Here is a 25,501-nt window from a genome sequence, read left to right as displayed (position 1 = left end):
TTTGTCATTAACAATTGCTTTTTCGAGTTATAGTCATAGAGATGTCTAACATGCAAATTCTCTGGTTCAAATCAACCATTCCAGCCAGGTATGTAAATTACCAATCGTACTGGGAGTTTGAAAATAAGTTTCTTACTCGAGTCGTGTAAATCGATTGGAAATATGTACGTTATCAGATTTACATTTAAACTAGAGTATTTTTTTTAAATCTCACATTGATTTATGAGAGACGTTTAATGCTCCACTATCTCGTGAGAATGATCAATCCTGCAAAATAGTTTGCTCTCTGACCAATCTTGAAGCGTTCACTCCCGAGAATGCTTTGGCCCCTCTCCTCATTCACTCTGGTTAGAGGACCGGCCACTCCTCGGTCCTCCTGTTCCGCCCCTTCCTCCCAATTGCAGAGTTGATTCAGGCGTGACTTAGCAGGCAAGGGACAAAGGAAGTTCAAGTCGATGTTTTGTGACGCGGTGAAAATATCCTGAATCTTGGACCGAGAGGCCTGTGTTCAATTCACAGCTTGTGCAGATGTATGTAATAACAACTTTTAGCAGGTTCATCAGGAAAACCAAGGGAAGTCAGGAATAGAGTGAAAACAAGAGAAAGTGCATGCAATGTAGTGGGGCTCTCAATGCTCAGATGATTTGACTCTTTACCAAGCGTTTCAGGGTCCCAGTCCAGACTGTTGCACTCCTCTTAGTGCACAGCCAGATACCACGACAGTGGGGCAAAGTGCTGGGATATAGAGGTGCTTTTCTGGAAGGCGCTCGGTTTTTGTGGTGAAAACAGTTGAGAAGGAGTCGGGTTTTGGATGGAGCTACCTGTCCCACTCCTGTTGCAGCATCTTATTATAGCCCTGATTCTACCTCGTACATGGAGAAAGTGAGGACTGCAGATGCTGGAGATCAGAGCTGAAAATGTGTTGCTGGAAAAGTGCAGCAGGTCAGGCAGCATTCGCTACCTCGTACATGTTTGGTTGAGATCAGTGACACTTCGTAAGCCCACAATACAAGATCCATCACTCTGTTTAAGACAGTAAAAATCTCTTGTAGCACAATAGTCCGAGAACAATACAGCAGAACAGGCCCTTCGATCCTTGATGTTGTGCCAACCTGTGAACTATTCTCAGCTTGTCCCCCTACACTATCCTGAAATCACCCATGTGCTTATCTAAAAGATTGTTTAAATCTCACTAATGTGGCTGCATCAACTACATCAGTAGGTAGTGGATTCCATGTCCTAACCACTCTGAGTAAAGAACCTGCCTCTGACATCTGTCTTAAATCTATCGCCCCTCAATTTGTAGATATACGCCCTCATACACACTAATGTCATCATCCTAGGAAAAAGACTTTCACTGTCTACCCTATCTAAGCCACTGATCATCTTGTATGTCTCTATCAAATCCTCTCTTAGCCTTTTTCTTGCCAATGAGAACACGTTCAAGTCTTTCAACCTTTCCTCATAATACCTTCCCTCCAGACCACACAACATCCTGGTAAGTATCCTCTGTGCATTTTCCCATGCTTCCACCTCCTTCCAGAAACATAGGCACCAGAACTGCACACAATATTCCAAATATGGCCGCACCAGTGTTTTGTATAGTTGCAGCATGATATTAGATTAGATTACTGACAGTGTGGAAACAGGCCCTTCAGCCCAACAAGTCCACACCGCCCCGCCGAAGCACAACCCACCCATACCCCTACATTTACCCCTTACCTAACACTACATTGCGGCTCCAGAACTCAATCCATCTACGAATGAAACCTAACACACTGTATGCCGCCTTAACAGTACTGTACACCTGGGTGGCAACTTTCAGGCATCTATGTACATGGCCTCCAACATGCTTCTGCACATCTACACTACCAAGAATCTTTCCATTGACCCAGTACTCTGCCTTCCTGTTATTCTTCACAAAGTGCATCACCTTACATTTAGCTGCATTGAACTCCATTTGCCACATTCAGCCCAATTCTACAGTTTATCCAAGTCCCTCTGCAACCTGTAACATTCTTCCACACTGTCCACTACTCCACTGACTTTCGTGTCATCTGCAAATTTACTGATCCATCCATCTATGCCTGCGTCTAAGACTTTTATAAAAATGACAAACAGCAGTGATCCCAGAACAGATCCTTGTGGCACACCACTAATAACCGCACTGGAGACTGATTATTTTCCATCATCCACCACTCGCTGCCTTCTTTCAGAAAGCCAGTTTCTAATCCAAACTGCTAAATCACACTCAATTCCATGTCGCTGCATTTTCTCGAACAGCCTACCATGTGGAACCTTATCAAAGGCTTTACTGAAGTCCATGTATACCACGTCAACTGCCCTACCCTCATCTATATGCTTGGTCACCATCTCAAAAAACTCAATGAGGTTTGTGAGACACGACCTGCCCTTGACGAAACCATATTGACGATCTGAACTCATATTGTTGTTTGCCAGATGATTACAAATAATGTCTCTAAAAATCCTTTCCAAACCTTTCCTACAACAGAAGTAAGGCTCACTGGTATATAATTACCTGGGTCATCTCAACTGCCCTTCTTGATCAAGGGCATAACATTTGCAATCACCCAGTCCTCTGGTACTGAACTTGTAGACAATGACAACTCAATATCAAAGCCAAAGTCTTTGCTAACTTCTCCCTAGCTTCCCAGACAATCTACGGATAAATCCCATCTAGCCCAGGGGACTTGTCTACTTTAATCCTTCTAGAATTGATAACACCTGTTCGTAACTAACCTCGATCCTTTCTAGTCTAACATCTTCTACCTCATTATTATCTACAATATTCTAATTTTCCTGAGTGAAAACCAATGAGAAATGTTTGTTTAGCACCTCTCCGATTTCCAGTGTCCACACTCAACTTCCCACTTCTGTCTTTGATTGGCCCTATTCCTACCCTATCCTATATTCCTCACATACCTATAGAAAGCTTTAGGGTTCTCCTTTATTCTATTTGCTAAAGACTGCTCGTATCCTCTCTTTGCTCTTCTTAACTCTCTTGAAATCCTTCCTAGCTGATCTGTAAGTCTCCATAGCCTCATCTGTACCATTTGTCTCATCAACACATAAGTCTCCTACTTCTTCTTAAGAAGAGATGCAATTTCTGTGGTAAACCACAGTTCCCTTACCTTATCACTGCCTCCCTGCCTGACAGGGACATACCTATCAAGGACACGCAATATCTGTTCCTTAAACCAGCTCCACATTTCCATTGTCTGCATCCACTGCATTTCGCTACTCCATCCTATGCATCCTAATTCTTACAGAATCGCATCATAATTGCCACTGCCCCATCGATAAGTCTTCACCTGTGGCATGTACCTATCCCTTTACATTCCTAAACTAAACATAACTGAATTATGATCACTCTCTCCAAAGTTCACACCTACACCTAAATCAAACACCTAGTCCGGTTCATGACCAAGCACCAGATCCAATGTGGCCTCCCCTCTTGTCGGCCCTTCGACATACTGTGTCAGGAAACCCTCCTGTACACATTGGACAAAAACTCATCCATCCGACGTACTAGAATTATAGAATTTCCAGTCGATGTTAGGGAAGTTAAAGTCCCCCATAATGACCACCATGTTACTTTCACTCCTACCCAGAGTAATTTTTCTAATCCTCTCTTCCCCCTCCCTGGAACTCTGTGGCGGCCTATAAAAAATCCAAGCAGTGTGACCTCCCCTCTCCTGTTCCTAACCTCAGCCCACACTACTTCAGTAGACAAGTCCTCATCAAATGTTCTCTCAGCCACCGTTATACTACCCTTGACTAACATGACATGCATGGGCCCATTGCGGTGCTTCAAATTCCATGAGGCAGCCACACTGTCTATGACAGACAGACTCAGTCTGGAACCTCCTCTATCCTTAAGACCTTATGCACTGCCTGCACTCCTCCATTTCCCCTTTGCACGTTCCCTTTTCAACCCACCCCACCCCACCTGCATCACTCCACAATTGGAGCTGTCAAGGGCAGAAGTCTGTGGAAAACCCTCCCTAACCTTCTCTATCCTCTTTTAATATGTATTTTAAAATCATCCTCCTTAATCAATGTTTTGATCATCCATGAAACAGCTTAGGAGATTTGCTATTATGAAAGATTCCATATAAAGCAAGTAGTTGTTGTTATTGCTGTACATTTGGGGACACAGAAATGATGCTTTCAAAATTCTAACAAGAAAGTCACTGATAGGCGCAGTGTGTAGTCCAAATAGTAACATCACATTGGGATGGACAATAAACAAAGAAATAAATGATGCCTGTAAAAATGGCAAGTCTATTACCATGGGTGATTTTAATCTACATGTAGATTGGTCGACCCAGCTCAGTCAGGGTAGCCTTGAGGAGTTCATTAAGTGTATACATCGTTTTATTGAACAGTATGAAATGTAAATGACAAGGAGCAAGCTATCCAAGATCTGGCCCCTGTGAAATGAGACAGGAATAATTAATGACCTCAGAATTAGTGATCCTCTTGGAAGAAGTGATCACTGTATGGTTGAAGTTAGAATACATATGGAGAGGTGTGAAGATAAATTACCTGCCCTCGATCTCTTCATAGCCAACTGCCGCTGCGACATTAACCGCCTCAACTTCTCCACCCCTCTCACCCACTCCAACCTCTCAACCTCGGGACGTGCATCCCTCCACTCCATCCGTTCCAACCCCAACCTCACTATCAAACTGGCAGGCAAGGGAGGCGCGGAAGTAGATTGGCACACCGACCTTTACACCCATGAGGCTAAACGCCAGCTCGCGGACATCTCCTCCTGCTGCCCCCTTGACCATGACCCCACCTCCCACCACCAAACCATCATCTCCCAGACCATCCATAACCTCATCACCCCATCCACCGCCTCCAAACTCATAGTCCCTCAACCCCACCGCCAGTTTCTACCTCCTGCCCAAAATCCACAAACGTGACTGCCCCGGCCGACTCATTGTCTCAGCCTGATCCTGCCCGACCATACTCATCTCTGCATACCTCGACACGGTCCTGTCCCCCTTAGTCCAAGACCTCCCCATCTACGTTTGGGACACCACCCACGCCCTCAACCTCCTCCATGATTTTCGTTTCCCCGGCCCCCAACGCCTTATCTTCACCAGTCCGTCTACACCTCCATCCCCCATCACGAAGAACTCAAAGCCCTCCGCTTCTTCCTTTCCCACTGTACCAACCAGTATCCTTCCACTGACACCCTCCTTCGATTGACTGAACCGGTCCTCACCCTGATCAACTTCTTCTCTTTCCAATCCTCCCACTTCCTCCAAACCAAAGGAGTAGCCAAGGGCACCCACATGGGCCCCAGCTATGCCTGCCTCTTCGTAGGATATGTGGAACAGTCCATCTTCCGCACCTGCACTGGCACCACCCCCCACCTTTTCCTCCGCTACATCAATGACTGTATCGGCGCTGCCTCGTGCTCCCACAAGGTGGTTGAACAGTTCATCCACTTTACCAACACCTTCCACCCCAACCTGAAATTCACCTGGACCATTTCAGACTCCTCCCTCCCCCTCCTAGACCTTTCCATTTCTATCTCGGGCGACCGAATCAACGCGGACATTTACTATAAACCGACCGGCTCCCACAGCTACCTAGACTACACCTCCTCCCACCCTGCCCCCTGTAAAAAAACGCCATCCCATATTCCAAATTCCTTCGTCTTTGCTGCATCTGCTCCCAGGCGGACCAGTTCCAATACGTACAACCCAGATGGCCTCCTTCTTCAAAGACCGCAATTTCCCCCCAGACGTGGTCGACGATGCCCTCCACCGCATCTCCTCCACTCCCCGCTCCTCCGCCCTTGAGCCCCGCCCCTCCAACCACCACCAGGACAGAACCCCACTGGTCCTCACCTACCACCCCACCAAATTCCATATGCAGCGTATCATCCATCGTCATTTCAGCCACCTCCAAATAGACTCCACCACCAGGGATATATTTCCCTCCCCTCCCCTATCAGCATTCCGAAAAGACCTCTCCCTCCGTGACTCCCTTGTCAGGTCCACACCCCCCACCAACCCAACCTCCACTCCCGGCACCTTCCCCTGCAACCGCAAGAAATGCAAAACCTTGGCTCACACCTCCCCCCTTACTTCCCTCCAAGGCCCCAAGGGATACTTCCATATCCAGCACAAATTCACCTGCACCTCCACACACATCATTTATTGCATCCGCTGCACCCGATGTGGCCTCCTCTATATTGGGGAGACAGGCCGCCTACTTGCGGAACGTTTTAGAAAACACCCCGGACCAACCAACCCAACCACTCCGTGGCTCAACACTTCAACTCCCCCTCCCACTCCACCAAGGACATGCAGGTCCTTGGACTCCTCCATCATCAGGCCATAGCAACACGAATGTTGGAGGAAGATCGCCTCATCTTCTGCCGAGGAACCCTCCAACCACAAGGGATGAATTCAGATTTCTCCAGTTTCCTCATTTCCCCCCCCCCCCCACCTTGTCTCAATCAAATCTCTCGAACTCAGCTCCATCTTCCTAACCTGCAAATTTCTTCCTGACCTCTCTGCCCCACCCCCACTCCGGCCTATCACCCTCACTTTGACCTCCTTCCACCTATCGCATTTCCAACACCCCTCCCCCAAGTCCCTCCTCCCTACCCTTTGATCTTAGCCTGCTGGACACACTTTCCTCATTCCTGAAGAAGGGCTTATGCCTTAAACGTCGATTCTCCTGTTCCTTGGATGCTGCCTGACCTGCCGCGCTTTTCCAGCAACACATTTTCAGCTCTGATCTCCAGCATCTGCAGTCCTCACTTTCTCCTCCAGTGCAAAGATAAAATCTAATACTTTGGTCCTGTGCTTGAACACGGGGAACTAAAATAGAATGAGGAAGAACCTGGATAATGTAGACTGGAAACAAAGATTTTATGGTGGGACAGTTGATGAGCAGTGAAAGATTTTCAAAGACATTTTAGGAAGTGCTCAGCAAAGGCATATTCCAGTGAAAAGGAAGGACTGTAAGAAAAGGCGGTGGACAAACGATAGGGAATTCTACACCAGTTAGTTTATTCTCTGTAGTTGGAATGATGTTTGGGTCTATTATCAAGGAAGAAATAGCAGGGAATCTCGATACAAATTGTCCCATTGGGCAGACAGAGCATGGATTCATGAAGGACAGGTCATGCTTGACAAATCGTTTGGAATTCTAAGAAGACATTTCGAGCAAGGTGGACAATGGGGAACCAGTGGATGCGGTGTACCTGGATTTCCAAAAGGCCTTCAACAAGGTGCCACGCAAGTGGCTGTTGCATTATATAAGGGTGCATGGGATAGAGTATTAGCATGGATAGAAGATTGGTTGACTAACAGGAAGCAAAGAGTGGGGATAAATAAGCCTTTTTCTGGCTGGCAATCAGTAACTAGTCGTGTGCCTCTAGGATCAGTGTTGGGACTGCAATTATTTAGAATTGATACAGATGATTTAGAGTTGGGGACCACATGTAGGGTGTCAAAGTTTGCATATTAGACTAAGAGGAGTAGCAGAACAAAGTGTGCGGAGGACTGGGAAACTTTGCAGGGGAACGTAGATACATTGAGTGAGTGGGCAATGGTTTGGCAAGTGGAATATTATGTTCATAAATGTAAAGTCATTCTCTTTGGTTGGAGTAACATTAATAAAAAGATTATTACCTGAATTTTTAAAAAGTTACATTATTTACTATGCAGAGGAACCTGAACATCCTTCTGCAGGAGGGTTAGTCACCAGGTAGAACAATCAATTCAGAAGGCAAATGGAATTTGGAACTTCATTTCTGAAGGGATTGTGTTTAAAAGCAGAGGTTATGTTCTAGCTATAGTGGGTGCTGGTGAGGGCACACCTGGAGTACTGCATGCAGTTTTTATCTCCTTACGTGCTCAGGGATGTACTGGCCCTAGAGGGGCTGCAGAGGAGGTTAACTATGTTGATTCCGGAGGTGAGGGGTTTGGCTAAACAGAGACTGAGTAGATTGGGATTATATTCATTGGAATTCAGAAGAATGAATAGATGTAAAATAATGAGTGGAATAAATAAAATAGAAGTAGAGAGGATGTATCCACTGGCAGGTGAAGCTAGGACAAGAGGGCATCTCCACAAGGTTGGAAGCAGCAAATTTAGGAGTGAATTGAGAAGGAATGTCTTGACCTTGATGGAGAGCATTGCCCAGGGAAGTATTTGATGCTAGTTCAATGAACGTTTTTAAAGCTAAGTTAGTTTTTTAAAAAAGAAATAAATAATTAAGGAGTACGGTGAGAACGTGGGTAAATGGTTCTGCATCCACAAAATGATCAGCCATGATCTTATTGAATGGTAGAGCAGGCTCGAAGGGCAGGACGGCCTTCTCCTTTTTATCGATCTTTTGTTCTTATGTTATGCATTCCTCCCTCACTCGTGACTTGGAGGTGCTGGTGTTGGATTTTTTTTTATTTCAAAAATATACTTTCTTCATAAAATGATTTGATGGTCTGTACATTTGATCATGCCATACATATGTCCATATTTACAAACACAGATTCGAATTTATCCTTGTCATTTACAATCCTGTGCATTTTTCAATCTTGTACATATACATATATTTGGCTGAGGCATCAGCAGAGCCCAAAAAAACGTCCGCATGGGCCCCCTGTTCTTCTTTCGGCAGGCCGATCTTACACGGTGGTCTTTCCCCACCGCGCCTTGGCGGCAGCTGCCCCAAGCTTCAGCGCGTCCCTCAACACGTAGTCTTGGACCTTGGAATGTGCCAGTCTGCAACACTCGGTCGGGTTCAACTCCTTCAGCTGGAAGATCAACAGGTTTCGGACCGCCCAGAGCGCGTCCTTCACCGAGTTGATGATCCTCCAGGCGCCGTTAATGTTCGTCTCGGTGTGAGTCCCGGGGAACAGGCCGTAGAGCACGGAGTCCCGCGTCACGGCGCTGCTCGGGACGAACCTCGACAAGCACCACTGCATTCCTCTCCAGACTTCCTCTGCATAGGCACATTCCAGAAGGAGGTGTGTGACAGTCTCGTCCCCCCCGCAGCCACTTCGAGGGCAGCGTGCGGTGCGGCAGAGAGTCCGGGCGTGCATAAAGGATCTCACAGGCAGAGCCCTTCTCACCACCAGCCAAGCCACGTCTTGGTGCTTGTTGGAAAGTTCTGGCGATGAGGCATTCTGCCAAATGGCTTTGACAGTCTGCTCAGGGAACCGCTCGACAGGATCCGCCCTCTCCTTTTCCCGAAGGGTCTCAAGGACGCTACGTGCTGACCACTTCCTGATGGACCTGTGGTCAAAGGTGTTTTTCCTCATAAATATCTCCACGAAGGACAGGTGATACGGAACGGTCCAACTACTCGGAGCGTTCCGCGGCAGTGAGGCCAGGCCCATCCTTCGCAACACCGGGGACAGGTAGAACCTCAGTACGTAGTGACACTTGGTGTTTGCGTACCGGGGATCCACGCACAGCTTGATGCAGCCACACACAAAGGTGGCCATCAGGGTGAGGGTGGCATTGGGCGTGTTTTTTCCCCCATTGCACCGGTCTTTGTACATAGAGTCTCTTCGGACCCGGTCCATCTTTGATCTCCAAATGAATTGGAAGATGGCCTGGGTGACTGCGGCGGCACAGTTCCTGGGGATAGGCCAAACCTGTGCCACATATAGCAATACTGAGAGTACCTCACACCTGATGACCAGGTTTTTTCCCGCGATGGAGAGCGACCGTTGCCCCCATCTGCCTAGTTTCTGTCTCATCTTCCTGATCTGCTCCTCCCAGGTCTTGGCGCACGCCCCGGCCCCCCCGAACCAAATACCCAGCACCTTCAGGTGGTCAGTCCTGACGGTGAAGGGGATAGAGGATTGGTCGGCCCAGTTCCCGAAGAGCATGGCCTCGCTCTTGCCTCGGTTTACCTTGGCCCCCGAGGCCCGTTCGAACTGGTCGCAGATGCACACGAGTCTGTGCACGCACAGCGGATCCGAGCAGAAAACAGCGACGTCATCCATGTACAGGGAGGCCTTAACCTGCAGGCCCCCGCTGCCAGGAATAGTCACCCCTCTCAGGCTCGCATCCTTCCTGATGGATTCGGCAAATGGCTCTATGCAACACACAAACAAGGCGGGTGAGAGAGGGCATCCCTGCCTGACTCCAGATTTTACAGGGAAGCTATCTGATTCCCACCCATTGATTGAGACTGCACTGACAATGTTGGTGTAGAGCAGTCTGATCCAATTTCCGATTCCCTCCCCAAAGCCCATTTTGGAGAGGACATCCCTCATATATGTATGCGATATCCTGTCAAAGGCTTTCTCCTGGTCCAGGCTGATGAGGCAGGTGTCCACCCCTCTGTCCTGCACGTAGGCGATCGTATCCCTGAGGAGTGCGAGACTCTCAGAGATCTTCCTGCCCGGTACAGCACAGGTTTGGTCCGGGTGGATCACCGATCCCAGAGCAGACCTGACCCGGTTGGCGATGACCTTTGACAGGATTTTGTAGTCTGCATTTAACAGTGAGATCGGTCTCCAATTTCTAATTTCCTCCCTCTCCCCCTTCCGCTTGTAGATGAGGGTGATGATGCCTTTCCTCATGGATTCACTCATGGTACCTGCCCGAAGCATACTGACATACACCTCCAGCAGGTCCTGGCCGATCAAGTCCCAAAGAGCGGAATAAACCTCGACCGGTAAGCCGTCGCTTCCGGGAGTTTTATTCTTTTCGAAGGACTCGAGGGCCTTGGTCAGTTCATCCAGAGATAGCGGCTGGTCCAGCCTCTCTCGTGTTCCGTCATCTAGGACCTCCGTGATAGAGGACAGGAACGACTGGGAGGCCGCGCTGTCGGTTGGCTTCGAGTCATACAGGCTGGCGTAGAAGGATTTGCTGATCCTCATGACGTCAGCCTGAGATGACGTTACCGAGCCATCTTCTTTCTTCAGGCTGCTGAGCACGGAGCTCTCTTTGTGCACCTTCTGGAAGAAGAAACGTGAGCACGTCTCGTCCTGCTCCACCGAGCGGACCCTGGACCGGAAGATTATCCTGGAGGCCTCCGAGGCAAAGAGCTAGGCTTGCTGGCCCTTCACCTCCTTGAGGTCCTCCTTGACATCGACCCCCATCGTCTGCAGCAGGAGCAGGTTCTGCATACTTTCCTGGAGCTGGGACAGTTTTCCCCGCCTCTCTCTCGCCTCCTGGACACCTTTGAGGATAAAGAACCTCTTGATGTTCCCTTTTACCGTTTCCCACCAGTCCGCTGGAGACTCAAAGAGGGGCTTCACGGTTCTCCAACCTGCGTAATCCCTCTTGAGCTCTTCGATGTTTCCCGGGGTCAACAGCTTAGTGTTCAGTTTCCACGTTCCCTTGCCCGCCCGCTGTTCGTCCTGTAGGTGACAGTCGGCCAGCAGGAGGCAGTGGTCAGAGAAGAACACCGGCTTGACGTCGGTGGATCTGACCGAGAGCGTTCGGGACACAAACAGGTAATCTATCCTTGAGCGGATAGACCCGTCTGCCCGTGACCAGGTGTATCTACGCTGCGCTCCATCTGCAGGGGTGCTGAAGACGTCGTGCAGCTTGGCGTCTTTGACCGTTTCCATCAGGGCCCTGGACGTAGCGTCCGGTTTACTGTCCCCCCCGCCGGATCGTCCATCTGCATCAATGATGCAGTTGAAGTCTCCGGCCAGAATGACCGGCCTGGACGTAGCCAGCAGCAGTGGAAGCTGTTGCAGGTCGGCCAACCGTTCACTCTTACCCACTGGGGCGTACACGTTGATTAGTCTTATGGGAGCGTTTCTGTATTTAACGTCCGCGACGAGGAGGCGCCCGCCCACCACCTCCTTAACCTCGGAGATGGTGAAGTTGCCTCCTCGCAACAGGATACCCAGGCCGGAGGCGCGGCTATCGTTGCACCCCGACCACACTGACGGCCCGTGGGCCCACAAGCTTGACCATCTCCTGTAACTGCTGAGGTGCGGTATCCCACACTCCTGCAGAAACAGGACATCGGTTGGATTAGGATGGACAAAATTAAAATTCAGAGAACACCAGGTTATAGTACAACAGGTTTATTTGGAAGCACTACTTTGCTGGTCCTTCATCAGGTGGTTGTGTGATTTTTAACTTTGTCCCTCACTCTTGTAACTGAGAAACAGCAACAAAAGTCACGAAGCAGTGCGCAAGCTCCAGCCAACAGTTGGTATTGTGGACAATGAAGAAGGTTATCTCAGAATACAATGGGATATTGATCAGATGGGCCAATGGGCTGAGGACAGGCAGATAGGATTTAATTTAGATAGATTAGGTTAGGATATCTGGTTAACATCGACAGGTTGGACCGAAGAAGTGATTGATGTCAGCGGCGGACCAATGGAAAGGCAGGGGAGGAGCTGGAGGACCTGGCGGGGCAGTTGGTCCTCCGGCCAATCAGTGAATGAGGGCGGGACTAGACTATACCACGTGATCATTGTCGCGGTGGGCGCGGAGTGCTGTCGGTAAGTTAAGAAATAAACAGCAGGAAAGGGAGGGAAATGGTGTTGGTATGGTCTGAGAGGTTTTACTATCATTTGCTGCACATCGGAAAATACAAATTTGAAACTTACAGTCCCGGTTTTGCAGCAAACGGAAATAAGCCTCGTTGAGTAATCGGCCCGAGTGAGCGCCGCCATCTTTATTCGGAGCAACGATTCACTGGACACGTGCGCGGCCGCCAGCTTTGTAGGGGGCAAAGATCAGAGGGATGTATGTACAGCCTTCCCTGGTAAAAAGAGTCATAGGGCAGGATTTACACAGAGCACATTCTAACCCAGAGAAATTTTTTTTTTTCTGGACTTGTTTCGTCATTCATTTAAATGATTTAGATGTGAATAGAGGCCGTATAGTTAATAAGTTTGCAGGTGACACCAAAATTGGAGGTATTGTGGACAATGAAGAAGGTTATCTCAGAGTACAGTGGGATATTGATCAGATGGGCCAATGGGCTGAGGAGTGGCAGATAGCTTAGGTTAGGATATCTGGTTGGCAGAGGTTGGACGGAAGAAGTCTGTTTCTGTGCTAGACATCTTTGACAGTGGGATCATAAAAGTGAACTCTGCTCTGGTTCATCTCTGGGTTCTCTGATGTCCACTTGTTCATTATCTGGCTTCCTCAGTCTCTCATGGGTGTATTTTTGCTCTGTATAGTATTTTACTATTATTTTCACAGCTGTTTTGTAAATGAATTGAAAAATGCAGAGCTGGAAAAATACAGCAGGTCAGGCAGCATCCGAGGAGCAGGGGAATCGACGTTTTGGGCATAAGCTCTTCTTGAAGAATGTAAATGAATTGTCCACTGCTGCCTGGCTCCTGACCATATGCTGTTCCATTATCAGGTTATTTTTTCCACAATATCTTTGACAGTCAAGAATTCTTTTTTCCAATAAGCGAGTGCATTTTCCTTCAATTTCTGACAGTCAAATTCTGCACCATTTTCATTCCCTGTAATTCATATTGCACTCCCTGAAACATCAACTGTGTATTTCTCCTTCCACAGAAACCAGTGATCAATGCCAAAGCCTTGTTGCCTGTGGAGAGGGTGAAGTTTGACTTCCTTGTACTGCTGCAGTTTGTGTGGTGAAGGTCCTCCCACAATGTGGTTGGGTAAGAGACATTACAGAGTATTCACTCAGCGATATTGAAGAGTAGAAGATATCTGTACAAATCATCATGGTTTTAATTTCACAAATATATTATTGAGAACTTTTGACATAATGCTACAGATGGAGACTAATGTGTCCAGTGACCAAATAAGCAGTTTTTCAAGAATGCCTTAAAGGAAGAAAGTAGATCTTAGTGGGTAAGAGTGCGGATTCCAGACCATGTTCCCTTGGAGTGTATAGAAACAGTCACACAGGTGAACTCAAAAATAAACACATGATTGAGAGTCTGAACTAAAATGAGTTATTGAGATATGAAAGGGTGTGTGGTTCAGGGAGATAGGAATGATTACAGCCAGGAATTAATTCAAAGGTGCCAAAGTAAATTGTTGTTGCTTATAAATGGGAGTCTTTTGATTGATCGGCAAGTTCTGGTACAAGTGAGCACTTCAGCAGTAGAGTTTTCAATATTCTTGAGATTATCGGGAGGGTGAATGTGGGATGCTGGCCAGGAGTGGGTTTAGATAATGAAATATAGAGTCAACAAAGGGAATGAATGAGAGTTTCAGCAAATGAGCTGAGACTGTGGTGAGGTCAGGTGATATCACTGAAGTCGAAATAGTGGACTTGGAGGGGGTCTGGCCTCAGCCTCACCTTCCCTCTGGGATTCAGCTGCTTGTCAGTTTGTGAATCAAGTCTGTAACAAGCTCAGGAACTGAGTAGCCGTGGCAGAACCCAAACTGGGCATCGCTGAGCGGGTTATTGCTGAGCAGTTGCTTGACAGCACTGTTGATGACACCTTCCATCACCTCACTGCTGAGCGAGTGTGGACTGATGGAGGGGAATTGGCTGGGTTGGATCTGCCCTGTGTTTTTCTGTTGGAACATTCCTGAGCAATATTCCACAAAGTTGGTAGTTGCCACTGCTGGAGCAGTACTTGCCTTGGTCGGCAGCAGGTTCTGGAGCACAGCCAACAGGATTATTGCCAGAATATTGGCAGGGTCCATAACCTTTACACTACTTATCCATTTCTTGATCTGATTTGACATCAGTTTTAAACAATATCGATTCATATCTGTGATGTCAGGGACCAATGGAGAAGGCTCATCCACTTAGCACTGCTGGCTGAAATTGCTGCAAATGCTGTCCTCTTATCTGTTGAATGGATGTGTGAGACCCCTCCATCAGTAAGGGTGGGATATCTGTGATGCTGTAATTGTCCATCACCATTCCTGACTAGGTGTGGCAGAACTGCAGAACTCCGATCTAATCCATTGTTTATGGGATCACTTAATTCCATTTGGTGTTGTTTGTGCTGCTTGTAGCTGCACCAGGTTGGCACCTCATTTTTAAGAATGCCTGGTACTGCTGGCATGCCCTCCTGCATTCACTATTGAACCAGGGTTGATTCCCCTGGCTTGATGTTAATGGTTGGGGGATATCGGGCCATGTGATTTCAGATTGGGCTGGAGTACAGTTCTGCTGCTGTCGTTGGTCCACGGTGAGGCAGAAGTTGCAGGGTCAAGAGGGCTGATTTGTGGTTGTATTTGCTAGTGCATTGGTATATGTAATGTGGTCCATCCAGTTTCATTCCTTTTAGATTAGATTACTTAGTGTGCAAACAGGCATTTCGGCCCAAGGAGTCCACACCGACCCGCTGAAGCACAACCCACCCAGACCCATTCCCCTACATTTACCGCTTCACCTAACGGTACAGGCAATTTAGTATGGCCAGTTCACCTAACCTGCACATTTTTGGACTGTGGGAGGAAACTGGAGCACCCGGAGGAAACCCACACGGACATGGGGAGAATGTGCAAACTCCACACAATCAGTCGCCTGATGCAGGAATTGAACCCGGGTCTCTGGCACTATCAGGCAGCAATGCTAGCCACTGTGCCGTCCTTTGTTGAGACTGTGCAGTGATTAATACAATGAGTGATTTGATGGGCCACTGTCGGGTTTCTTTCCCTCAAGGACATTGTCAATGGCAGAAAAAACATCCCCAATGGTTTCGTGGCAAACAGTAGATTCTTCATTCCAGTTTCTTTTTTTTTCTTGACTTCAGAGCCATCCTCTACCGATTTGGGATTCAAACCTGAACTTCAGTTGTATATTTTAATATTCTTGATAAATGATAAATACGACAGGTTTGTTCACTTATTTTTAGAATCACTATCACAGGTTTTGTTTTGTTTTGATTTCGAAAACAATGTCCATTATCCTGTCTCCTCCATCCTCCCTTCCAACTACAAGAGTGAGGAGCACATGGAGTTTCTCTGTCAATAACATTGAGACAATCCAATCAGCTGCCTCTGCTTCTTTCCTCCCTCTCCACTAGCCCACCGAGCCACACTGCCTCACAAGGGTGCTCCTCATTTTAGTCCTAAACTTGCATTTCCTAGAGTCTCTTGTCAAGCCTTATTAGAGATTTTCTCGACCATTTACCCTCGAGTAGCTAAATGATGGACATTCCAAATCTCTGTCTCATTCTCCTGCTTGTTACCGCCCTCCACCCCCCCCCCCCCCCCAAAACACAGATATTGTTCCATGATCTGTCTGTCTGTCTTTTCTGGTTATGTCCTTCTCTCCCATTCTGCTAAAACCTAATATTTGACCTCACCATCATTGGCAAATCCTGCTCCATCTCCACTCTCCCTTTCCTTTCTGAATTCATTGTAATTAGTGTCGCTCCAGGATCTATCCTTGGTCCGTCCTGTTTCTCACCTACATACTGCCAGGAGGTAACTTCGCCCAAAAGCACTGTTAGGTTTCACATGTACACTGACAATGTCCAGCTCTCCCTCCCCTTCATCCGTCTCCATTATTCCACTATTACTCAGTTATCAAACTGCTTACCACGCTTCGATTAGCTGCAATTCACTCCAATGAAACACTGTAATTGTTAAACCCATTGCCATTTGTTCAGTTGCCCTAAGGTATATACTCCAAACTCTAAAATTGCAAACTCTTTGAAATAGGGGACAGCATTCCATTCCCCTTCCTGATTCCCTGTTGTAACTGTGTGCTAGCTTTCTGTGTTTCCTGCTCATTTTCCCCCAGTCCCTTTGTGGTGCAGCTTTCTACAGTTTATCCCAAGTTATACTCTATTTGCCAACTTGTTGCCCAAGTTTCCTGTGAATATCTCTCTGGAAACTGTTCATAATCCTTTTGGAACTTTCCTGTTATGCCTTTTCTCGGAGATTTCCCCCCTCATTATTCGAAACATGTACTGTGAGCACTGGGCAATGGGAAGAATGCGCAGTTGCTATCTTTCAGGGATACTCTGTTTCATGACTGGGAGGAGCTTGCTGCCCATTGGTCAGAATAGAGACACCTTGCCCATTAAGCTGCATGAGCCTTTCACACCCCATGTCTTATTGTGGAGGCACAACGGCAGCACGGAAGGAAAGAAAAGGAAGCAAATCCTGCTCTCCATATCCGACTGAATCTTGGGATATTCTGTCCCATGTTCAGTCACATGAAGTCCCAATGTGGAAACTCATAGAAACCCACATAGATTTGCCCTTGAAGTGCCTGCTAACCTTCACCAGGGGTAATGTGTACAGTCATCCTGGGCCTGGAGGAGGGGATTGTATGAGTTTCAAACTTGAACTGACAGTGACGGATTTTATAAACTTGTATTACAGGCAGATATTCAGATGGTAATCTCAGTCATTGTAACGCCAAACTCTGACAGAATTACTCCATTCATCAGGACCTGGATATTCATATTGTGTGAGAGTATTGTGTTCCAAATCAATACCATTTGCTGAATAAAGGTTCTCCTTTGAATCAAACCATCCTCACAATAGATCTTCCCAAATCTTCAACATGTGTCCTGTAATCCTTGTATAATGAGCTGATGGGTCTAAGGTTTATTATTACAACGTGTAACTTTTGTAAACCGCTTTGTCACAGCTCCCCAAATTTTCTTTGATACAAGGAGAACAATCTCAGTTTTTCCAAACCACTGATTCCCCAATGTCTGTTTGCTCTCTATAAGGTACACATCAGGGTTGTGTTGGAACATTCTCCACTTGCCTGCATCAATGCACCCCCCCCCCCCCCCCCCCCAACAATATTAAAGAAAGTGAACATCCTCCAGGATAAAGTACTGTACCCGAGTGGTTTCCCATCCACCACCTTCAGCATTCCCTCGAGGCACAGTGGCATCACTGTGTAAAAGATCAAGTCAGCATTGTCCTACCCGACCATAGGACTGTGCTGTCATTAGAGAGAGATGTCTGGTAGTGGTTAACGTGAATATTACCACAGCGCAGGCAAGGGGAGAGGTTGAAAAGGAGAGTCCATTAATTGTGGATGGTTATTCTTGATGTGTATTAGCAACACACATGTCACGTGAACAATTAATGTTAAAAAAGCCCCACAAATTCTGCAACTAAAATCCCCCATTCCTTGAACCATCCTGGTAAATCTCCTGTGCCCCCTCTCAGGGACCCTGCGACCCTTCACAATGTGTCGGCGATCTGTGGTTCGCACAGACCCAGCTGCTCTGAACCCTGTGGGTGATAGCATAGAGCAACAGTTGCACTAAACCTCACTGTCTGGAAGAGAGCGAGAGACAGAAATCCCGATGGCATTTAAAATCTATTTAGGAACACACTTGCAAGGCCAAGGCTGACAGGTCTATGGGCTCTGTGCTGTAAAATGTGATTAAAATAATTAGCTGGGAGATTTCTTTACAGCGTAAACCCAATGGACCTCAAAACCGTTTTCCGTCATGTAGACCACAGACGTGTGATATAGGAATATGACAAGCCACAATAGAAACCAGGTCAGAGAAGGTGATATTAGAATAGATGATACGTGATTGAATAATTTTTTTTGGAGGAAAATGTGACCGAGGTTAAGCGGGACATTGTGGAGCTCTGGCTGCAGGAGTCTGAAATAAAAATGGGTTATCTTGAAGGCTGGAATTAAAGAAAGGCACATCACAGAGATTTGTGAGGGTGGACAAGATTAAAGATAGAGAGGGTGTTGAGACTGGAGGAGATTAGAGATTGGAGGATGTTGCAGAGATTGAGATGTTTTTGATGCAGAGATAGTGACTGTTCTGAGACTCGAGAGGAATTATAGAAACAAGAATAAGTTGTTAGCCTTCCCAACGCTACCTCTTTACTGATAATGATTGTTTCTCTGTCCTCATCTGCCATTGCCTCCATAGGCCTGCGACAATGAGACTACACAGACAGTATGTTCCTGTTAAGGCCAAGGCTGGGAGGTGTCGAGACTGCTGCATGACCTGCGAAATTGAGGCTCTGGTCAAGAAAATGAAGGAAGGATATGGCAGGTACAGACCACTGTGTTTGTGTGAATCCCTAGAAGACTATAAGGGCAGTAGGAGTATACTCGCGGAAAACCAGGAGGCAAAAAAGGGGACATGAGATAGCTTTGGGAAATAGGTTTAAGGAGAATCCAAAGAGATTCTACAAATACACTAAAGACAAAAGAATAACGAGGCACAGAATAGCGAGCCTCAAAGATCAACAAGACTGTCTATGGAACAGCAGGAGGTGGGAGAGATTCTGTAAGTATTTCATGTCAGTTTTTACTGAAAGGGGATATGGAAGTTAGAGATGTTGGAGAAATAAATAGTGATAACTTGGCAAGTGTACAAATTACAGAGGAGGAGGTACTGGATGTCTTAAAATGCATAAAGGTGGATAAATCCCTGGAATCTGATCAGGTGTATCCCAGAACTTTGTGGGTAATTAGGGAAGCTTTTGCTGAGCCCCTCGCTGCGATATTTGTATCATCGATCGCCACAGGTGAGGTGCTGGAAGATGGGTGCCATTATTTGAGAAAGGTGGTAAGGAAAAGCCAGGGAACTATAGACGGGTGAGCCTGAAGTCAGTGGCAGAGAAGTTGTTGGAAGGGATTCTCTGGGACAGTATTTACATGTCATTGGAAAAGGAAGAAATTATTAGGGAGAGTCAGCATGGCTTTTGCATTGAAATCATTAACTTGGACTGGAGAAAGACACAAGGTTTCACATAACACACTGGTTAGCAGGTTCAACACCATAGAATTCTGGTGGAACTAGCTGTTTGGATACGGAATTGGCTGGAAGGTCAAAGAGTCATAGATGGACAGCATAGAAACAGAGACCCGTCGGTCCGACCATTACATGCTGGTCCCAATGCAATCTAGTCCTACCTGTCAGCACCCGGCCCATATCCTTCCTATTCATAGACACATGAAGATGCCTTTTAAATGTTGCAATCGTAATGGCCTCCACCACTTCCTCTGGCATCTCATTCCATACATGTACCACCCTCTGTGTGAAAACGTTGCCTCTCAAGTCTCTTTGAAGTCTTTCCCCTCATACCATAAACCTATGCCCTCGAGTGCTGGGATCCCCCACGCCAGGGAAAAGACTTTGTCTATTTATCCTATCCATGCACCTCATGTTTTTATATGCATAGATAAGATCACCTCTCGGCTTCCGACACTGCCGGGAATACAGCCCCAGTCTATTCAACCTCTATTCAACCCCCAGCCTAGCTCAAATCCTCCAACCCTGGCAACGTTCTTGTAAATCTTTTCTGAACTCTTTCAAGTTTCACAACATCCTTCCAATAGGAGGGAGACCAGATTTGTACGCAAAGTTCCAAAAGTGGCCTAACCAATGTCCTGTAGAGCTGCAACATGATCTCATAACTCCTGTACTCAATACTTAGTCTGATAAAGGCAAGCATTCCAAATGCTGCCTTCACTATCCTATCTACCTGCACTCCAAGGTCTCTTTGTTCAGTAACACTCCTCAGGACCTTACCACTAAGTGTATAAGTCCTACTAAGACTTGTTTTCCCAAAATGCCACTCCTCAGCCATTCACACATCTGATCAAGATCCCATTGTCCTCTGAGGTAATCTTTTTCACTGTCCACTCCACCTCCAGTTTTGGTGTCATCTCACTAACTATACCTCCTATGTTCACATCTAAGTCATTAATAAAAATGACGAAAGGTAGTGTATCCAGCAGTGATCCTTGTAACACTCCACTAGTCACAGGCCTCCAGTCTGAAAAGTGACCCTCTATCACCACCCTCTATCTTCTGCCTTTGAGCCAGTTCTGTATCCAAGTGGTTCGATCTCCCTGTATGCCATGAGCTCTAACCTTGCTGAGCAGTCAGTGTCATAGTGCAGGATGCTTTTTGGACTGGAAGCCTGTGATGAGCAATATGCTGTCAGGCTGGGTACGGGGTCCACTGCTTTTTGCCATTTATATAAATGATTTCTATGTGAATATAGGAGCTATGGTTAGTAGGTTTACAATAGACACCAAAATTGGAGGTGCAATGGATAGCAAAGTTACCTGAAAGTACAATGAGACTCCGATCAAATGGGCTGAGAAGTGGCAAATGAAGTTTAATTCAGATATATGTGAGGATCAGCATTTTGGAAAAGCAAATCAGGGTGGGACTTATACACTTAATGGGAAGGTCCTGGGGCGTGTTGCTGAACAAAGAGATCTTGGAGTGCAGGTTCATAATTCCTTGAAAGTGGAATCATAGATAGGCAGGGTAGTGAAGAAAGTGTTTGGTGTACTTGCATTTATTGGTCAGTTCATTGCGTACAGGAGTTGTGACGTCATTTTGCGGCTGTACAGGACATTCATTCAGCCACTTCTGGAATTCTGCTTTCAGTCCTGGATTCCCCGCTATTGGAATGATATTGTGAAACTTGAAAGGATTCAGAAAAGATGCAAAGATGTTGCTAGGGTTGAGGGATTGAGCTATAAGGAGAGGCTAAATAGACTGAGGCTGTTTTCACTGGAGATTAGGATGCTGAGAGGTGACCATAGAGGTTGATAAAATTTTTAAGGGCATGGATAGGGTAAACAGCCAGGGTCTTATTCCTGTTTAGGTGAGTCCAAAACGAGAAAGCACGGCATGAGGGAAAAGATTGAAAAGGGATATTAGGGGCTAAAGTTTCAAGCTGAACGTAGTATGTGTATGGAATGAGCTGCCAGAGAAAGTGTGGAGGCCGGTACAGTTACAACATTTAAAAGGCATCTCACTGGATATGTGATTGGGAAAGGTTTCGAAGGCTATGGGAAAAGGGCTGGCATATGGGACGAGATTAGTTTAGGATATCTGGTCAGCATGGATAAGTTGGACTGAAGGGTCTGTTTCTGTGCTGTACATCTCTATGGCACTAATAAATTTAAATTAAGATAGTTTTCTCTTTTATGGAGAGTTAGCAGAAGGTCAGACAATTCTCCTTTTAGGTGAGAAGGTTAAGCAGTGATTTCGAACAGGAGTTGATTTGTTTCCAGGGTATTTCATTTACAGAGAGACAGAGTGAGAAATTTTTAACGTAACAATTTTTAGTAACTATTTTCAGGTAACTGGCAAATAATGCAAAGAAAACTGTGAAGATTATTTTACTCACTAAGTTCTGAGCATCTGGAACAGTTTGACTGACAGCTGGATGCAGATTCAGTAGTTATTGTCAAAACAAATTTGAAATTTAACATTTTTAAGGAAGGATTTGAAGGGCTCTGTCCAAATGGGAGGTGAGTTGGGACTGACTGGCACCATCTCCAGAGGGAGAGAGTACAGCCCCAATGGGCTGAATAGCCTCCAGTCCCTGAGCTCTGTGATACTGACCCATTCACTGTGAATGATGAAGCTCATCACAGGGCAGAGCCGTAGAGATGTACAGCATGAAAATAAACCCTTTGGTTAAACTGGTCCATGCTGACCAGATATCCCAACCTAATCTAGACCCATTTGCCAACACTTGGCACATATCACTCTACACCCTTCCTATTCATATACCCATCCAGATGCCAAATGGTTTAATTGTACCAACATACTCCACTTCCTGACAGAAGATTCCATACACGTACCAACATCAGTGGGGACAAAAATTGCCCCTCAGATCCATTTTAAATTCTTCCCCTCTCATCTTAAACCTATGCCCTCTCATTCTGGACTCCCCGACCCCAGGGAAATGACCTTGTCTATTTCTCCTACCCAGGCCCCTCATGGTTTTATAAACCTCTATGAGGTCACCCCTCAGCCTCTGATGCACCTGGGAGGATCCCACCACTCAGGTCACAATGGGGCCTGGCTGATTGACACAGCTTCAAACCAATAGGAGAGTTGGCATGATCCTCCAGCCAATGGGAGTGAATGAGGGGTGGGTCCAGCAGGCCAACACATGACCATCAGCTTTGCAGGCGCAGTGTCACTGTGAGGGGGGACTGAATGTGAAGGAGTGGGAGAGACAGCAGGTACTGGGAGAGAGATGGAGTTAGTGTGGACTGGGAAGGTTGATAAACACTGTTTCAGTCTGCTGGACCTGAATTAGATATTCCGGGTAAATTAGAACCAAAAGAACTTCGGATGCTGTAAATCACACACAACAACCAGAAGGTACTGGAAAAGCTCAGCAGATCAGGCAGCATCAGTGAAAAGAAATCAGTTCGCATTTTCGATCCAGTGACACTTCCTCAGGAACTGATGTTACTGAGAAAAAAAGTCTGTTTTTATGCAGAAGGTAGGGGTTAAGGAGTAAATGATAGGTGGGGATAGAGTCCAAAGAGAGAGATAAGAGCAGTTGGACAAAGGAGTGAATAACGATCGGACGGGGGGAGGGTGAATAGCTGTTTATGGGGACTGTTAGTGGCTAACCATAGGTAGTGTGTAATGGCAGGCCATGTTGTAATAAGGCCTGGTATGTGGGGTAGGGGGCAAAGACACTCAGATGTGGGAGAGTTCAGGACCTAAAATTATTTAATTTGATGTTGAAGCCAGAGGGTTGCAGGGTTCCCGAGTGGGAGATGAGGTGGTGTTCTTCCAGCTTGTGTTAAAGTGTGGCACTGGAAAAGCACAGCAGGTCAGGCAGCATCCAAGGAGCAGGGGAATTGACGTATTGGGCATGTCAGCACTTCATCAGAAATGTGAGTGGTGGAATATGGCTGAGAGATAAATAGGGAGTGGTGTTTGGGGTTGGAGGGAAGGGAGCTAGGGAGGCAATAGGTGGTTGTCGATGGAGTGTCGTGGTGAGAGGGTGGAATGGACAATTAGAAAGGAAGATGGGGAGGTGGGACTGTTCAAGAGGCCAGTGCCGGGTTGGAGGGTTGAATCTGAGATAACTTTGGGGAGGGGAGATGAGGAAACCTTGATGCCGTGTGGTTGAAAGTTCCCAAGGTGGAAGATGAGGTGTTCTTCCTCCAGGTGTCGGGTGGCTCGGATTTGGGATGGAGGACTTGCATGTCCTTGGCAGCGTGGTGGCGGAGGGGGTGGGCGGTAGCCGAAGTGGTCGGTCACAGGGCGGTGGGGTTGGTTGGTGCATGTGTCCCAGAAATATTCCCTGAAATATTCCACAATTTGGCATCCAGAGAGCAAGGGACACAATAGGTAAGGTGTTTGGGTGGTTCAGGGAATTCTCTGCTGGATGTGGGAGGATCCAGTGGTGCCTTGGATGGAGGTGAGGGGAAGGTGTGGGCACAGGTTTTACACCTCTTGCAGTGGCAAGCGATGGTGCTTGGAGTGGAGGGTGGGTTGGTGGGGACCGTGGATCTAACGTGGAAGTCACAGAAGGTATGTTCTCTGTGGAATGCTGAAAGGGGTGGGGAGGGAAATATATCTCAGGTGGTTGGATCTGATGGTGGAAAGAGCAGAGGATGATGCGTTGTATCTGGGTGGAAGGTGAGGATGGTGGGATTCCATCTTTGTTTCATTTGGAGGGGTGGGGTTCAAGGGCAGTGGTGTGGGAAGTGGAGGAGATACACTGGAGGGCATTGTTGACCACATGTGAGGGGAAATTGCAGTCCTTGAAATAGGAAGCCCTTTGGGTATGTTCTGAAGTGTTCTTCCAGCTTGCTTCAAGCTTCACTGGAACACTGCAGTCAGCATGAGACAGAGATGTTGGACAGGGAACAGTCTTGTGTGTTAAAGAGCAGGCAACTGGAAGCTCAGGGTCTTTTTTGCAGGCACAATGTAGATCATCAGCCACCATTTCCACCATCGCCACTGAAATGCTAGAAGGTTCCTGTCTCCTCCATTAACAGCTTTCCACCTTCCCACTCCTTTATCTTTCCAAATGTTCCTGTGTCTCTTTGGGCTCTGTCCCCACCTATTATTTACTCTTTAACCCTTATCTCCTGTAGTCCAAAGATCTATAGGTTAGGTGAATTGGCCCAGCTAAGTTTCCCGTAGTGTTCAGGGATGTGCATTAGTTCGGGGAAATGGAGAGTAATAGAATAGGAGAATGGGTCTGGGTGGGATAAACTTCGGAGGGTGGGTGTGGAATTGTTGGGCCAAAGGGCCTGTTTCCTGAAGGGATTCTAATTTTCCCAGCTGTCATCGGTTCTGAGGAAGGATCACTGGACGCGCGATAACCCATGGTGTGCGCAGGAGGCGGAAAGGGGAGAGTGGCAGCAGAAACCAGATGAAATGTATCCGTGTAGACTGGGAGGGTTTAGTTAGATTCTGTGCAGGTAGTTAGTCTGAATTAGAAACTCTTGGTCCCACGTTTGCAGCAAAGGGGAAGATGGCTTGGGCCTCAGGCAGTGAGAGGTCCTGGGTTATAGCCACCATCTTTATTTGGGGCAAGGTACAGCAAGGAACATGCACGTGTCCTCTTCCTGGGTGGGGGCGGGGTGATTTGAAGAGGAGCATTTACATATCAAACACATACCGAGAGACGTGTTTGTCTTCACTATTCATCTTGCACTGACTGTGAGCTTTGTTTTGTGAATTCATTTTATAGGGTATTAATTGAGAATAATTGAGACTGGGATCTTAATAAACAAGTTTCTCCGGTCAACTGAGTCATCGGGATCTGAATATCATTGGCATTTAACTGTGGAACGAGAAAGGTTTGTCTGTTCTGTCTGTGG

General features: G+C 46.9%; 1 long non-coding RNA gene across 1 annotated transcript in view; it reads left to right on the top strand.

Moving 5' to 3' along the window:
• Window positions 1-18,814: 18,814 nt before the first annotated feature.
• The window catches only part of LOC140485772 (uncharacterized), a 35,651-nt gene continuing 28,964 nt past the window's right edge, over window positions 18,815-25,501 (top strand). The window contains exon 1 of the long non-coding RNA XR_011962436.1: window positions 18,815-18,935. This is a non-coding gene — a long non-coding RNA (uncharacterized lncRNA). The remainder of the gene's footprint in view (window positions 18,936-25,501) is intronic.

Source organism: Chiloscyllium punctatum, chromosome 14, assembly GCF_047496795.1.
Source record: "Chiloscyllium punctatum isolate Juve2018m chromosome 14, sChiPun1.3, whole genome shotgun sequence".
Lineage (NCBI taxonomy): Eukaryota > Metazoa > Chordata > Chondrichthyes > Orectolobiformes > Hemiscylliidae > Chiloscyllium > Chiloscyllium punctatum.
The sequence above is the reverse complement of the archived record's forward strand: the minus strand, read 5'-3'. Positions and strand labels throughout refer to the sequence as shown.